Genomic DNA, 16,888 nt, shown 5'->3' with positions numbered 1-16,888 from the left:
TAGCGATTCCAGGCTCGTTTCACGCACAGATCCAGCTGAGTCATGATCAGCAGTGGGCGGCTGTTTTCTCTGGGTTTAGGAGCTGGAAGTGGTTCGTTCTTTTGTTACCACAGTCAGCAAGAGACAGATGAAAAGTCAATATACATCACTTCCTCTCACTCAGCCAATAGATGCTGCTGCTGCTGTGTGCTCGTGTGTGTGTGCGTGCGTGCTTGTGGGGGGGTGGGGGTGGTGATATTGTTCTGTATAAGATACTATTTAGCTAGGCTGGTGACCAGCAGCTTTTGGCCTGCTAATTCTGCATGTACTTCCAGGAATGTGACTGTTTCCTAAAGCCCGGCAGTAGCTCTGGAATTCAACCTGAATTCCAGAAGACGGCTTTTGGTTCTTCACAGGATATCTCACGGACACTTTAATGAAGAAAACAAGACCAGTTAACTCAGTCGTGTCTCGGTAGGGGGTTTGTGTTAGCCTGATTGTACTCATTCAGACCTTTGTGAGACACAGTTTCTGACGTTGTTTTCAATGTTGGGAACTTTTTTCCACATCTACGATGCGGACACCCTCATTTTCCAATAAGAACAGATCTAATTATTCCCATTTCCCCCCTTTTTTTGCCACATAACCAGGATATTGAGATGACCCATCAAACCCCCCAGACTCCAGACTGGTGCTGCCTTAAATCGTGAGGTCACGTCACCGTCTCCTTTACGTCAAAGCTAAAGAACATTCAAGCCAGGTTCTAATCTTATAGCTGTTGTAGCTTTATTCAAATGTGCAAAAAGACAAATCTGGCAATGCAACACTTATGCTAAAGGTCTAAAAAACTGCATATGTGTAGAGGAAGGTGTTACATTAGAGTGGACATGTTAAACACAACGGCGCTCTGATGCAACACTTCCAGATTTTGGCAACAGAGGGCTTCAGTGGTGTCGGTGTATCAAACGTCTCTCTTTGTTTAGCTACACTGACGCGCGAGGGAAGCGATCTTTGCGCTGAATGCCAGCGAGTATACGTGCAAAAGGACCATAGGCCGTTGGCAAACAAGCATATTAGCAGGCAAACAGCAGAGCAGCACTTCTCAGGAGACGCTTCAGCGTAACTGGGTCTCAATTTTGAAGTTGGCTGTGAGGCTAAGTAGATTACAGGCTTTTTACCGCAGACGCAGGATGGGAAAAATATGGTGAAAGCGGTAATGAGAAAAAGAATTAGACAAGATAAAAGTGTCAAGATGTCGGTAGAGTGTGTGTGACAGAGAGCGAGGGAGAGAGAGCGAGGGAGAGAGAGTCCCTCTGCATCGTTAATCTGCTCCATCCCTTCCCCCCTCTGTTTCAATTAAGAAAATTACTTTTTAGTTCAATTAACAATAATTCACGGTTAACTGAATAAAGTTTATTACACAATCCAGGCGACAACACTGAAGGGGACACGCACGCAAACATGCACGGGGGTTTTCTCGCCGCGGAAATTGCCGGGCCCCCTGATCCGCTGACCCGCTCCGGCTTTGGCCAAGGGCGGCTCGTTGGAGCCGGACGCTGTTGGCGGGGACGCGAGGTGACGCTGCAGGTCTGGGGAGGCCGGTGTGAGAGAGGCGGCATCTCAGGCTCTGATCCAGCCCCCCAGGCGCTGGCTCGCATCACAGCCATTACCTCCCAAATGCTAATGCTAACAGCCACATTCTCCGGAACGGCGTGAGCTTGGTTAACTACAGATGGGCTGCAGACGCTCAGAGTGATGAAACAGTGCAGCCGATGAAATATCAATTCAGTCCGTTTCATCCTCCAGTCTGACCCTACTGCCCCCGTTAAAACGACTAAGCTGCCCATTGACAGGGTAATCTCTGCCGTCATCATTTTTAACATCTGCTCAGGGACCGTTATTCCATGTACTTACAGTCCTGTGCTGCTATTTCACGAGCAGGAGGAGGAGGTTTGGCCTGCTCGCGGGGGTGTCTGAGGGGAAGCGATCAGATCCCGTCACAAAGCGAGTCCACTACCTTTGATTTCTCCTGATATGGATTTCCTCTCGTCCCCTCCGCATGTGTCCTTGTCTTTCTGTATCAATAACAAGCCCTCGGGCAGGCCTCAGCCAGGAAGTGGAGCATTCAGTGATCACACACCAACCTCCCGCTTTTCTGTGGTAAATTGGAAGAGTTTGGTGTTTATCAGTGACCCCCTCGTGCACGTCTCGCCTGCCTGGACGGAGCGGCGTCACACAGTCCTGATGGTCCTCCCCTCCTTCATCATCTCACGCGTTCTTCATCCAAGGGTTTCTGAACGCTCCCCTTTGATTCGTGTTCAGCCTCTGTGGACCGGCCTTGGGCTCGCTCATGAATCAAACATCACTCTTAAAAGAGACGGTTCCCGTCTAGCGGACGTCGCCGCCCGCCAACTTTCTCTGTGATCGTTTTTTTTAAAGCGCGGGACAACTCGTCCGCGTCCATTCGTTTGCCCTCTCTCGCTCCCAACGAGAGCGGCGTGATGACATGGGCGCAGGACTGTATGATTGAGATAGATGATCCGCTTTATCATCCCCGTTTCCGTACGTGTGCGCATGTGCACGTGCGCTCCCAGCGCGCTGAGGGAACACATTGTGACCCTGGTTGTATTTGGCCACCAGAGTCCATGTTGGCAGCGGCTGAAATGATGATTAAGGAGTTGGGGGTTGGATTGGAAAATGTGGATTAATGAAGCTCAGATAGAATTAATGGCAACGGCGTCCCGCAACGGCGCAGCGGCTAAATGAGAATGTGTCAGGGGTCCGCCAGCGTCCCCACACTTACTGTACTTTCAAGGTGATGGGAGGCGAGAGAACGCCGGCCTCTCTAACCCGACGCACTCAGAACTCAGACTTGATTCTTCTCTTATCAGTCAGAAGATACGAACGCCAGCACTTCCTGGATGTGATGCGTTTCCTGTTGTTATCCCTGGGGTGAGACATTAGACAGGGAGGGATCAATCATGGTGTCATCCAAGGAAAGGCAGTTTGATTTAATCACAGATTACAAATGATGGATTACACACTAGCGTCCCCTCTTAAAAAGCAAGTGCTGGTGCCTCAGTCGCCCCCTGGTGACGGGCTGCAGTAAGACACTGAGCAATGGTGGTTTCACATTAAAAAAGAAAAATTTTACACACACACACATATATATATATATAATTATTATATATATTATATATTTAGCAAAGTATTTATATATTTAGCAATATTTAGCAAAGATGGAACTGGTACTTTGTGCGAGGGTGTTGTTAACAGCAACGCGTTCGCAGCCATCCGTTGTTGGACGGTAACCATGAATAGCTTGAGGCTGAAACTGAACTTATTACATTGTATGTAAATATTTGCAGAAGAAGTTGCACAAAGTTCTGGTTCTTGGTGCGTCCGCTCCGTCTCTACACAGCAGAGGTGCAGGAAGGAACAGACGCATCTCTCTGCTGCGACTCGGAGCCTCAGATGTTTTTCAGCAGCAGCTGTGAAGACTGCAGCCGCCCCCCCCCCACCCCCAACACACACACACACACACACACACACACACACACACACACACACACACACACCAGACCTAACTTAACTTCATCTCTCTCAGGATAACAGTTGTCGGACCGACTCGTACCGTCTTTGATTTCACCACCTGGTTTCGCCGTTCGGTTGGTGGTCTTTGACTTTTACCTCCTGCGGGCTACAAACATCCTGTGTGTGTGTGTGTGTGTGTGTGTGTGTGTGTGTATGCTCACACACACACACACCTGGATGACACATTAGCATGTGAAGTCAGGAGCCAGGGAATAGTTTTGCTGCAGGTGGTGATCAGTCATTAATGCCCGATCAGTTCTGCAGGTAAATGTTTACCTCAGACTGGTTAGACATTCCTGGAGCCTCCAGGCCGGGATCATTAAACCCTAACTGACAGCATTTGTAACAGTTTGCAACTATTTCTAACTGTTGTGGGAAATGTTAATGATGAAGCTGCTTGCTTAAGAACTGGAAAATAACCCAAGCCAAACAAACGATAAGATCTTCTTTTTTCTGTTCTTTTCTTAAGCTAATAGGGAGCAGGGTCATTGTTCAGACGCCTGGAAAATTCTTGATATGGAATAAGATTCCAGGAGATTCTGCTCATTTTGGCTCATAGGGGAAAAACTACACAGCTGTCGTGTTTATGTGAGATATTTAATTGTGGGTGGAAGTTTATTTTTATCCCAGAGCAGTTTGGCTTGAAAGTAAGTGGTAGAGAGGAGGGGGGCGGTGGAGGGGGCAAGTGAGGCACAAAAGGGTGGTTATATTTTATAGAAAGTGACCTTTAATACCCCAATATTAACATTCAGAGTGAGAATCTCCTGATCACACCAGGACATTTTGCCAGTGTGATGTGGATCATGTTGCACCCTTGCACGCTCATCTCGGGATGATCCTGTGGAACACACAGAAACCCAGACACTTCCTTCATGACTGCTGAGGCTGGTCCTGGGGTGAAGGGGGGGGGTCGTCTGTGGGAAACGCCGGAACGGGAGAGAAGACGCGACACTGAAAAGAGAAAACTGAGATCGCAAACACGGACGGGAATGAGCTCCCAGGTGGGGTGTCACCCTCCGGGGGAGGCAACAGTTGTTGACAAAGCGCTGAATGTGGCCGTGTCACACGAGAAGGTCCCGGCCGGCCCGCTTTTCATCAGTGATTGTTGCTAATCTGATGATCGGGATTATCGGTCGGTCGCTGGTGTATCATGATCTCAGCGTGGACGAGAGAAAACTTTTAAAATATAATAATAAGTTAAAATATCTGCTTCCTTCTTCCCAGGACGGATGTTAAAACCACCAATTGATAGATCGCTGTGAGCCTGGGCGATATGGTAGAGGCCAGGTCTGAATCCCACACCAGTGGGCCGGCTCAGACAGAACCCTTCTCATTTGGCTCTTTGTTTCCTCCCTGAAACTTCGGTGACACAACACGTGTTGTTGACTTTGCCGCCACCTTCCCTTGGTGACAGGGTGACCTTCCCCTTTCTCCCACACACTGCTCTGCTCAGGTCGGTGCATCTGTGCCTGTTTACCAGCCTGCCCGCGTCTCCCTCAATCTGGTGTGACGAGCGCGGCCCACAGCTGCTCCTCTCCTGTCGCCCACCGGTCCCCGGTTGTAACGACAGTCGCACGCGCGCGCTCCGAGGATACCGGCGATCCAAACCGGCGTGTCTGCGAGAGGCGGCGCTCGCTGCTGAGGCGGAACATGCAAATGTGGATACGTGTGATTTGAGGGAGGGCAAAGAGAGGTGAAAAACAGAACATGCCTCCAGGTGATCATGGGATACCCATGACATCATCCCAACAGGTGTTGTTTACCGTCGTGCTGAAGTGGGGGGGTGAGGCCTTGGGCTTGTTTGACTGTCAGCTTTAACCCGTCCGACTGGTTTTTGGACCCTCAGCTGCAGCAGGCAGCAACTCTCCGGTGCGTCTGCTGTATAGGGGAAGTTTAGGCGGAGCGGGAAGGAAGAAATAAGGGTTTGTTTTTGATTTTTTTTTTAACTTTCAGCGCTGTGGTGGTGTTAACGAGCCTCTCAGAATAGCCTGAATATCAGGAAATGCCACAACAGCTTCTGCTACATAATCAAGCCAAACGTGTGTCTGTTGAAACCGCACAGCACCGGATATCAGTCAGTCAGCAACGCTTTGATGGAAGCCTGTGATAAGGTTAATTACCGGCACTGAACGCGGCAGCTTTTCATCCGGAGTAGATAAAAACTCAGTGTAAACCATTCGGAAGCGACTAATGAGGAGACAAAGCGTCTGACATGTTGCAACGCTAGCAAAGGTTTTCCCCACAAGCTACTGTTTTGTATGAGGTCACATGATCAGCAATTGTTTATTTCAAGGAGGTGTCACAAAAGGTGTGTCAAATGAACATTGCAGGAAAACTGCAACTTTGCAACTTGCCGATAAGGTGGTTGGCAACAGAAACGGTCGTTATTGCGCCGGCTTTAGGGCCCAGTTGGCTGATGTAGAAGTTTTCCAAAGCTCTCATAAACTCCTGGTTGTGCAGCGTTGCCTGTTGGAGCCAGAGAGATGGTTCTTTGCTAATTCACATGCAATTAGGAAATGTAAATAAGACAGGTGCTGCTGGCAACTATCAAAGTCTTTATTTGTTTTACCTGAGGCGTCTCCGTTCCTCCCTTTGTGCTCACTCTGCGCGCTCACATTCACACCTCTCAGCGGGCTGAGCAAGGTCACCCCTGCTAGTAACCCGGAGGGAGTCTGACACGACTTCCAAAGGGCTCGAGGAGAAAGTGAAGAGAAAGTTGCCGCTCGTCAGAGGCGATGCATAAAATCTGCCTCGTTTGTGACTGACATATGTTCGGTGTGTGTGAGGGAGAGGAGCTGGGATCAACACTCTCTGCACATAAGGAGAGCTACAGCTGCTCGATAGCATCGCTTAGTTTGTGTGCGAAGTAAGGGTACGTGTGTGTGTGTGTGTGTGTGTGTGTGTGTGTGTGTGCGCGAGAGGAGGGTAGTGTCTTCACACAGGCATAGCAGCAGCAAAGCGTGCCAGTGTGCGGAGTGGAAGTTGAGTGTCAAACTGGTGGAGAGGCTGGTGAAATCTGCCGTGTCGTTTCAGCCGCGCTTGAACCACCTTCACCCATAAAAACTCCCCATTGCGAAGTTTGACAAATATGGCAAATGTGCACGTTTATTATTGGGACCGTCTGCAAGCAACTTTAAAAAGACAGTTTTCTTTGGTGTAAATATTCAGATGCCCTCCCACAGGCGGAGGCGCAGGCTGGCTGCAGTTTATCACACGCGCACACACGCGTGCGCTGTGTTTTATGCCACTGGCCACCGCCTTATTCCCACCAGCTGTTTAGATGCATAAAACCCGGGCTTGTTGTTAAGTCCGGGGGTTTAAAAGCACTGCCAAGAAGAACACCGGGCAGGAATGACGGCGTTAATTCTCTGATTTGAGTCACCATTCGGACTCAGCGTTTAAAAAGAGCTTAAAAGTGGCAGCTGGTGTCAACAAGGTAATAAACTCTGGGCAGCAGGCTGTCCGTGTCAGTGTGGGGACGTGGACACAACAGTCGGCCACGTGCAGGCTGAAGTTGGGGTGATGCAGTCATAATTCATAGCTGATCGGCTGTGTTAGCGCTATAGCATGCAGCAGGTCAGCGCTGGCACGTCGACCACTGCTGGTTTCTGGCTGGAAAGTGGTTTTAGAGTTAGTAGCAGATGACGTCACCGTCTCCGCCCTGCCTTTCTTCTGCGGGCGGTATAAGATAAACCTCAGAACATCCCTCCAGCTTCTCATCTGCCTCAGCTGACCTTTCCAGAAGACCTCCTCATATTGATAAGTCCTCCCTGGACGCAGGCCATCAAGTGCATTACGCCGCGCTTCCCCGCCGCTCCTCGTGGATTTGCCCTTCACGTTACAGCGGCGGCTTGTAAAAGCTGCGGCACGCTAGCACTTTAGCTCCTCTGCTTTTAAAACTGCCTGCGACGGTCTGTAAAAACCTCTTTACGGTCCTCACCTCACTGCACTGCTGCACTTCCGAGTGTAGCTTCAACTGAGTGCACGTCATCACGTCAGTGGCGAGAAAGTGGCGTGGAAGATCTGCACGTGCGTCTAATAAAATGAGGGTTATGTCAGTGCGACATTACGCAACAATTCCCCAGCCTTCCATTGTCCATGACTCACAAACAAGCATCACTTTATTAATCACATTAATGTTCTGAAGTGTTACAGGTCATTTCTGATTCTCCTTCCAATAACGGCTTAAAATCAAGGCGTCGCACTGCCGTGTTTTAGACATAATCCCCATTCTAAACACGGAAAAAGCCTCCTTACAGGTAGAGACTAGTCAGGGATCTGAGGTCAGGGGAGGTTCTTCGGGAGAATTTAATGTTTGTAGAACAAGCAGCAGAATGGAAAATGTGTTATTTTCACCCTTCAATTCGGACTTCTCTCTTCCCGCTTTCTGAATCCTTGTATTTGGGATGTTTCTGCGCAGTGCTGTCAGTCAAAGTGGAGGACAAGTGCAAGGTGTCCTGAAGGTTAATGGCTTCGGAAACGCTCAGCGATTTAAACACCATATGGATAGGCTCATCATCTACAAGCTGTTCAAGGTTGAACCCATCCAGAACACTGTAGGATTGAGATAATAGCCTCCTTGGCCCAACTGTTGTTAGCCGCTGATCTCCTGTCAGCTCGGAGGAGGCGGTAGGCGCTAGGACCCGACAACCCTGCAGATTTTGACTCTCCGTCTTCTCTTATCGGGCTCTCAGGTGTCCAGAGGTGTCCGTGGGGCCTCTTCCTTCCTGTCGTGCCGCCCCCGTTTCTCCCCCGTCTACCGCTCCCTTCCCTTTCTCTTGTCTCCATTTAGCTCGTCAGCCGCACACACCCGCCGGTGAGCGGCTCACCCTCGCAGCCATCTGTTTCCAGGCGGCTCCGCGAGCGCCGCTGAAATATGTAGGGCCTAATTAATTCAACCAAATTGTTTTAGAATAGATTAATGCAATAATGGCGGCGCATGAAAGGTTATTTCAAGTACACCACTCGGCTAATCTCATTAAAGGTTAGAATTCACTCATCTGTACTGTACGACGCCATATATGTATGCTGTGTATGGGTGCTGATTTCACTCATTATTGTTATTATTATTATTATTATTATTGAAAAGAGTGGTTGATATAGGAGGGAATGAAAATATTTGTCTTTAAACTAAAAAAACAGGAGTGGATCACTTTAGAAATGGGTGTGACAGTATTAGCATTGCATGGTTGCGTCAAAATGCTGATTTAACGTTCATGATACACACTGACAAGACTCTGGCTTTAATATCGTTCAACAATAGAGGACATAGGACGTTCCTCATCTCACAGTGGGTTATTATATACCGGATCTGGGAGATGGCTGCAGGTTTCAGGGCGTCCAAAGATCAGAAACAAGATTTCTGGCAGTGAAAACCAAGTCTTGACTTGCTGAAAGCCATGCGAGTTTACTTCAACGCTAAGCAGCCTTGTGAGTCATTATGGGATGGCTTTGATGTATTTATTGCTCTCATGTCCTGCAGGTTCTCTCTCACTTGGATAAAATGCTTAATCAACAGTTACCGTTCAAGTTCAGCAAAATTCTACTTTGTGGACTTTTCCTGCCCAGCTGAAGGTTTGTTGACGTGCTGGTGGTGCATGCAGGTGCAGCACAGGTGCAGCACAGGTGCATGCATGCCTGCTGCAGCATGAACAGGGTCATTAGAAGGTGCCCCCCCACCGCTGAGTCCGGTCTCGGCCTCTGAGGCTCTATGGAAGAGCCCTGAAATACAAAACTACTGTTGTGGGCTGCAGCTGCAGCAGCTGTGGACGATGTAACCCTGGACTGCTTCAGACGACTCTGTGACCTCAGCATCAGGTGCGAATATCAAACACCAGGAGCTGGAATGATGCTGAAAAGTGTTTCATTAGTAAGAGTCGATTTATAGGGACACGAATGCAAAGGGAAGGGATCCATCAACAGCCACTGAGCGTAAGATCACCTCCAAAAATTTAGAAATGAGTCCATTTTTGTCATTTGCCCTTGACTAAGTGGCAACTTTCAGCCCTCCCAATCAGCACCAACCCTGTCCAACAGAGTCCTGCGTCCTTAAAGACAGGAAAAATGACTCAACGGTTCCGTCACGCCTTTTTGTCCCATTAACCTTTTTCGTTTTTCACGGCTCCACTGAAGCTGCAACGCTGCAGCTCCAGCGTTGCAGAAGACGAATCTGCGATTGTTTTTCCTGCGACGGCTGTTCGGCGCAACAGCTGGCGAGCCTTAAAATCCGCCGACCTCCACAAGCAAACCCGCAATCGTTCACTGGAAAGCATTTATAAATGACAAGACGGCAGAGTCGTTACAAAGGGCGTCATTCAGAAGCGTTGGTGCTTTTCTGTTTGATTCTGGGGTTCTCTGTTGATCCCTGAAGGACGAATCTGACCTCCTGGGTGATAAATCTCCTCCATCATTAAACTGCTGTAACTTCACTTACTGCAGCACCATTTTTAAAGGCGAACATTAATCACTTCAGTGGCAAATTTAACCGCCGAGCCAAGAGTGGTTCTTTAGCAGAGCGAGCCCCGTTTGCATGGAAACGGCTGGCGACTCTCAAACGAGGCTCTTCATAAACGTCCCTGGCGAGACGGCGCCGCCGCGTCATCGCTCACCTGGGTCCACCTCTGCAGGGACTCGGGCAGAAGTCGTGGCTCAAGAGGAAAGTGGGCCTCTGAGACCATCAGGTCCCCTGCTGGACCTCCAGGGCCACTTCCTATAGACGGCTGTGGTTCATTAACGCCGGCATTATGGCCGAACCCGCTGCAATTAGACGTGTATTTAAGGCACGCCGCCACGTGCACCTCCAGAGCATGCTCGCGTGGGCGCACGCTTACACCTACATGCATACACGCGCTCGCACTGGCGCCGTGTCGGATGCATTTTTAAGAGGGGGAATATGGTAATGAACCTGGCTTGATAGAGTAATTAACTGGGCTAAATGGAAATCCCAAGAGGTTCAGTGATAGTTAGCAGATGTTCTCTGAAATACATTAAAGACCAAACGTCTCGTGCACGCAGAGACGGAGAGAAAGTGGGGGAGCTAAAGAGCACTGATGTTGTTGCAAAAAGGTAGAAGTTCTTCCCTTTTATCTCTAGTATTAAAATTTCACTGTGGAGGTCTGCAGAGAATATAGCTGTGTGTGTGTGTGTGTGTGTGTGTGTGTGTGTGTGTGTGTTCTGCTTCTTGCTACATATTGACAAGTATGCAGTCTAGTAGCAAAGGGAGGACATATTGGAGGGGTTGGATTACATTGGCTTTAAGTTAAGGTTATGGAGATAAGAGAGGAGCTGTGTTATATCTATGATTCTCACAAAGACGTCTAAGGGTGTGTGTGTGTGTGTGTGTGTGTGTGTGAGATAGAGAGAGAGATGTGGTAAGAGAATTACACCATAGGGTCAATTTATCGGATTTGTTTCCTACTGTATCTTTATACATTCACCACTGTGATTCAAGGCCTTAATATTCATAACGACTCCATTTTTATCTGCTGCGCGTGTAAGATGACACCTCAGTTCTCCTGCTGCTTTATTTGGTTACACAGATATAAGCATCAAAGAACAAAAGGATAAAGAACAAAGCAACACGAAAATATCAGTGCAGGAAATGAACAAAGGCTGACAGGGAGCTAATGAGATTACTGTGCATGTACTGTAGATGCACCTCTGAATGTGATCCCCCCAGCAGATCCTTCACCCCAGTAGAACTCCTCAAGTGCAAGAACTGCTTTTGTTCTTGTACCACAGAAAGTCATTTTTGCTGGGCTAATGTTCGTTAACTTTCCAACCACGCACAGTGTAAAAGACCTGCAGACTTGTCATTTCTTTAAACCGTATAAAAACGCACATTTTATTCTCGCTCATGAACTTAGAAATGGAGACGAACGACACCAGATGGACCGGCGGTCCAGCTACTTTTAAACATAAAGACTATACGGTAATTAGGCGCCAGATGAGATAGAAATAATGTCTGTTTCCACACGCCTGGTGGGAGAGTTGTTCGGTTGTTTCGCATATTTCGATAAGGTGCGACGACTCGACTCAAAATTTGTTGCATTTAGCGTAGCAGAAACACACGTTAGTCGCCACCTTGATTTACGCCACTGCTTCGCATCCTGCTATGAATAAAAGCCTGAGCCGATCTGTGTTTTATAGCTTCCGTACAGTAAGATCTATGGAACCCCCGAAGGCAGCAAAGTCCCACTCTGCAGCTAGCTAGCTTACTAAGGCACACTGAGGGAAGCCATCTGCTTCTCTGTCGGAACTTTAGAACAAAAGAGTCCAGATAGTCAAAGTTCAGCGGCTCATCAGAGCAAACTGACATCATTTCTTTCCCTTTCTCTCTCTTTGTCAACTCAAAAATAGTTCCCTGAGAAACAAACACCGAAATGAAGCGAAAAAGAAAAAGTGTGTGTGTGCAGAAACACCTGTTAATATTGGGTTTATTTCTGAATTTCTTCCAGTTCTTCCATGTGGTCAGTAGGTGTAAAGCAGCTGCAGGAAGTGTTATAATGACTTCCTGTTTACTCCGCCTCCTCCCACCCACTCACCGGGTACAGATGGCCGTGTGGTCCTGCATGGACCGGCTCCATCACTAATAAACTGGCACCCGGCACAAACTTATTGCAGACTAAACTCCCAAATCATCTGCATCCTCCAACCCCAACACAGATATGCTGTTTGCTGTTATTCTGTTTAATATGACGCCATCTGATCCATCACTCGGTGTTCCGCTAATGCTGCCTGCTCTTTTATGTAATCTAATCTTTATGTTGTTTTTCCTGCTTTAAGATGCATAATGTGTTTCAGAGGAAATGTCAGTCCAGTCTGTTTGGATGCACTCAAAAGAATCAGCAGTGCTAATGCTAGAAAAAGGCTAATATCAAGCCCCTTTAGTAAAATGGGGGTTGTTTTAGATAACAAATATTCCAGGATAGATTTTTAGCAGCAGTTATGTGCTAAGGTGCAGCAACAACCTCTTCTTCCCGTATACCACACTAGAAACATGTGACCGGCTATGGAAGTTAGTGAGGAGTGATACGTTAAAAGTGCTCTGGAGAGCCAGAAGATGTGAAAGCCCAGGAAGAAACGCTGGCAAAAACAGTAAAAAGAGTTGTTGTGGGTTTATTTTGCCTGTGTTGTTTGTCCTCCGTATTTTGTCCCTTTAAATTCATCGGTAAACAGCGGTTTCACCTCCGGTGTATTTATCAGTGTGTGCCCACTTTTGGCTGCCATGGTAACCTGTTAAATACACCACAGAGTATATGGATGTGACATCTGCCACAGTGCGCTCGGTTTTGTTTTGATTACTGAAAGCTCAGGCCATGCTAATTAGAACAGAAAATTGTCCTCTTACTTCTACGGCTAACAAAGATGCAGCATTCCGCGTTTGAATTAATGTTGCTACTCCTTCCTCCGCATGTCATTTATAACCAAAACCTGCTGAGGTGGTGCAGAAGAAAGTCCCAGTCCCCGTCCTGCAGCCGGAGTTGTTGTCGTTCCCAGAGGGAGCAAAGGTCAGCTCAGTAATGCCTTAATGTAATAGTTAATCTGCGTAACATTCCCAGGAAGTCTGCTGGTTAACCATTTCCTATTGAATCAATCATTATCAGAGCCTACATGAGAATTTCCTTCACCTGTTTCCCCGTGCCACCAGTCTTACTTCACCACACCCCCTCTAGGTACTTCACGACCTCTGAACCCCCCCTTTTCCCACCCTAAAGGGTGCAGCTACAGCTGGCTTAGCATCAGATATTTGTCAAATTAGATCCCTTCCACGGAGCACTGAACGCGCTCCCCTCCTCCGAACCTGCAGATCACAGTTGTGATTAAAGTCCTCCCCCGTCGCTCAGGAGATTTCGTCGAAATTGGCAGCTTTATCGAAGGCCACGGCGCGTAGATTACTGTAATCAGATTCTGCTTTAAGGGCATTTCGCTGCCGGGATAACTGCAAACAAATCTATGATGACAGCTTTAACCCTAAACTAAAACACACCAGAGTGTCTAATGGAGTCGGCCCACTAAGATTAGCGTCATCTGTTTGGGCTAGCTACCTCTGAAACACACACACACACACACACACACGCTTATCCCTCAGATTCCCAACTACAAGGAGCAAAGAAGCGTCAGGAGATGTTTAATTAAGACAACAGATCAATTAACAGCTCAATTAGCCTGGCTAATTAGGGGCTCAGTTGGAACAAAAGCACATTCTCCTCTGCTCTCTCCTTCCCTGTGTCTCTCTCCCCTCACACACACCCTCTCTCTCTCTCTCTCCACTGCGCACACATGCACTCACACACACACACACACACACACACACACTCTCGCAGGGCTTGGGCACAGGGCACGGTTGTCGCAATAGAGCACATAATCCTACTTAATCGTCAGTCCACATTTTGGCTGGAAAGTGTCTGGAGGGAAGGATGGGAGCAGGAATGGTCCCCCTCTCCCTGAGTTTTATCTGAGGATCCAGGATGCCTGGATGCTGGAAGACTAATTGAAGTTACAGCAGCCCAGAGGTGGAGATGATTTCATGCTGACCTTTTTTTTTTTTTTTTTTTTTTTCGCTGAGTGCATGACATCATTCTTAAGTTTGAGTATATTTAAACTTTATTTCATGTTTTAACATGAACACGGTATAATATAACACAAATACTCTGTGTGCGTGTGTGTGTGTGTGTGTGTGTGTGCGCGCGCGTGTGTGTGTGTGTGGGTGTGTGTGTGTGTGCGTGCTAACAGGTGTACCTCCTGTCGAGTTCTCGTGTGTTTCCCAGTCTTCCGGGATCCTGGTGAGACAGTGCTGATGCTAGCATGCTTGTGAGTCTGCATGTGTTTTGGCAGAGGCTGGTGCTCTGGACCCCCCTGCCCAGTCAATTAGGACGACTGTGTGCTGGTACGAAGCCCCGTTTTTGTGTCTGTCAGGTATTTCAAACTGTCGACAAAATATATTGAGGGATATCTCTCCCCCCCCCCGCAGATTTAAACCCACCCAGCAGTTTGGCCGTTTCGCCTTGAGTGTCGATGAAGCAAAGAGAAAAAAGTGACGTCATTTTTTCAAAAAACCATGTCAATTGTAGGTTTTTCTGGAAATCCTCTTCTGCTTTCACACCTCAAGAATACATGACACCAAAGAATAAGTCATCTACAATTACCAGTAGAAACACAAGACAAAACAAGCTTCGATCCATATTACGATTCAGGAGGACTAATCATGTCAATAATCTCAATGTTGTCAATAATCATAATGTTGTCAACAGTTATAATGTTGTCAACAATCTTAAAGTTGTTCCTCAGAACGACACGTTAAATAGTTAAGTCTTCTTAATTCTTTTCAATATCCATCATCAGTTAGTTCGCTTCAATCTTTTAACTCAATGTCTAAAATCAAACATTATACCATTAAACTATTAAATGCACAGCATCCCTAGGAATGTGTCCGTGTGTGTGTGTGTGTGTGTGTGTTATGTGTGTGTGTGTGTGTGTGTGATGTCCTCATCTGCTCTCTGTGTCTCTGCAGTGTTGCTATGTTTTTGCATATTTGAGGTAACAGAGGTGACAGGAGTGTGTGTGTACGTGAGTGTGTGTGTGTCTGTGTGTGTTTGCATCTGTGTGTTCCTGCGTGTGTGTTCCTGTGTATCATGCTGGGTTCACGTGCTCGGTCACCCCATATATCTTCAATGTAGCAGACAGGTCTGGGGTTCTGGTGCCGATGCACTGTCTTCTCTCATTACTGAGCAGGACCAGGAGGCGGCCCAGGCTGCACACACACACACACACACACACACACACACTGGAATAAAATCTTAAAAGGTGAAGACATGTCTGATTTAATATGTTTATTACAAACATAATGGAAATTAAAGTTCTACTCCTGCTGCCGTTGCTGATATCTAAACTGCCCATGATGAATAATAACAGCAAAATTTAGCTTTTATGGAGAATTTGTTCCAGGAAACAATACAGTATCTACACCACTCCCCCACTGCTGTGGCCTATCTGAGGGAGATTACAAATAGACACACACACACACACACACACACACACACACACACACACACACACGACAAGCTGATGACCATGTAACGACAATGGGGTACAGTGTGTGAGCCTTGTGACAAGATAAGTGACAGAAGGATAGGCTGCAGCCATGTGATCCCCCCCACTGACACACACACACGCACGCACGCACGCACGCACACACACACACACACACACACACACACTTCCCTGTTTTCCAGTGTTAATAAATTGCGTCCCAGCAGCTGTGTCTGCTGTGTGATCTGATCTGCCGGGGACGTCCACCGTCCACAGACTTTACTCCTTCCTGTCTCTGTCCGACTTCCTGCCCAGCTGAAGCTGCTCGGACAGTTTCCAGCCGCTCTCTTCACATAAAGCAGGATTGGATTCTGCTGGAGCTTCACACTCGGCTTCCTCGATATTAAACCTGGACAAGCACGCAGAAGACAAACAAATGTCCTACGGAGGCTGGGCTGCTTCCTCTGCCCTGTTCCGGCTTTTATGCGGCCTCTGTCTTCATCAGCGCGTCTGCTGCCACTAATGTCGGCCCTGTTTTCCGCTGTAAAGAGACACAGAATCGCTCATTTCATTTCGCTGACGACTGCTCCCTGTCTCCTTTAAGGCACAGCTCCTGACTGGTCGCAGAGCTTTTTCATACTATTACGTCTTTTGACTGCAGTGATGGAATGAAAGTGCAATATTTAGCTATGGCGTCCCTCTAGTTGTATAATAAGACATATCCCAACTGTGCAGCTAAAAGCTGGGGGGAGCAGGGCACTTTAAAAGATGTCTCATGGCCAGTTGAGGACAGAAACTCTCTTGCTGTCATGAACCCAAACTTACAGCACATAATCAGCTTTGTTTTGGCACTTTGTAGGTTTTCAATTTCAGGATTTAAAGGAAGAAGATGAGGCCAATAAAGACGCCACGCACACATGCATGAGTATAGCTGCAATGTGTGGACAAACAAAAGAGCGCAGAGATGCTCGGTGGAACGGTCACAGAGAGATTCCAGCAGTGTGTAATTGGCCTTAAGCCATTCCACTGGCCTGCTGCTCTCTGAATAATGCATGCTCTTTTTTAATGAAGCCTTTTGTTGTCTTTTTTTACTTCTCTAGGATGTAGGGTAAAATTAGCATACTCCTGTGTCTGCATCTTAATGAGCCTTTGGCCACTGAGGGTTGGTGCTGTTCAAAGCAGCCCCCCCCCCCCCCCAAACACACACACACACACACACACACACACGGATCTTAAGGTAAGATAAGGATAAGAGCGGCAAGACTGAAAAACCCCTCACCCGGGC

The 16,888-nt window shown here is 47.7% G+C and overlaps 1 long non-coding RNA gene across 1 annotated transcript; it reads right to left on the bottom strand.

Moving 5' to 3' along the window:
• Positions 1 to 4,282: 4,282 nt before the first annotated feature.
• Positions 4,283 to 5,449, bottom strand: LOC115247138 (uncharacterized). Its single transcript, XR_003886185.1, has 2 exons — positions 5,337 to 5,449; positions 4,283 to 5,211 (listed from the first exon to the last, which is right to left on the bottom strand). It is a non-coding gene; the product is annotated as an uncharacterized lncRNA (long non-coding RNA).
• Between the last annotated feature and the right edge of the window lie 11,439 nt (positions 5,450 to 16,888).

Source organism: Takifugu rubripes, chromosome 2, assembly GCF_901000725.2.
Source record: "Takifugu rubripes chromosome 2, fTakRub1.2, whole genome shotgun sequence".
NCBI classification, from domain to species: domain Eukaryota; kingdom Metazoa; phylum Chordata; class Actinopteri; order Tetraodontiformes; family Tetraodontidae; genus Takifugu; species Takifugu rubripes.
The sequence above is the reverse complement of the archived record's forward strand: the minus strand, read 5'-3'. Positions and strand labels throughout refer to the sequence as shown.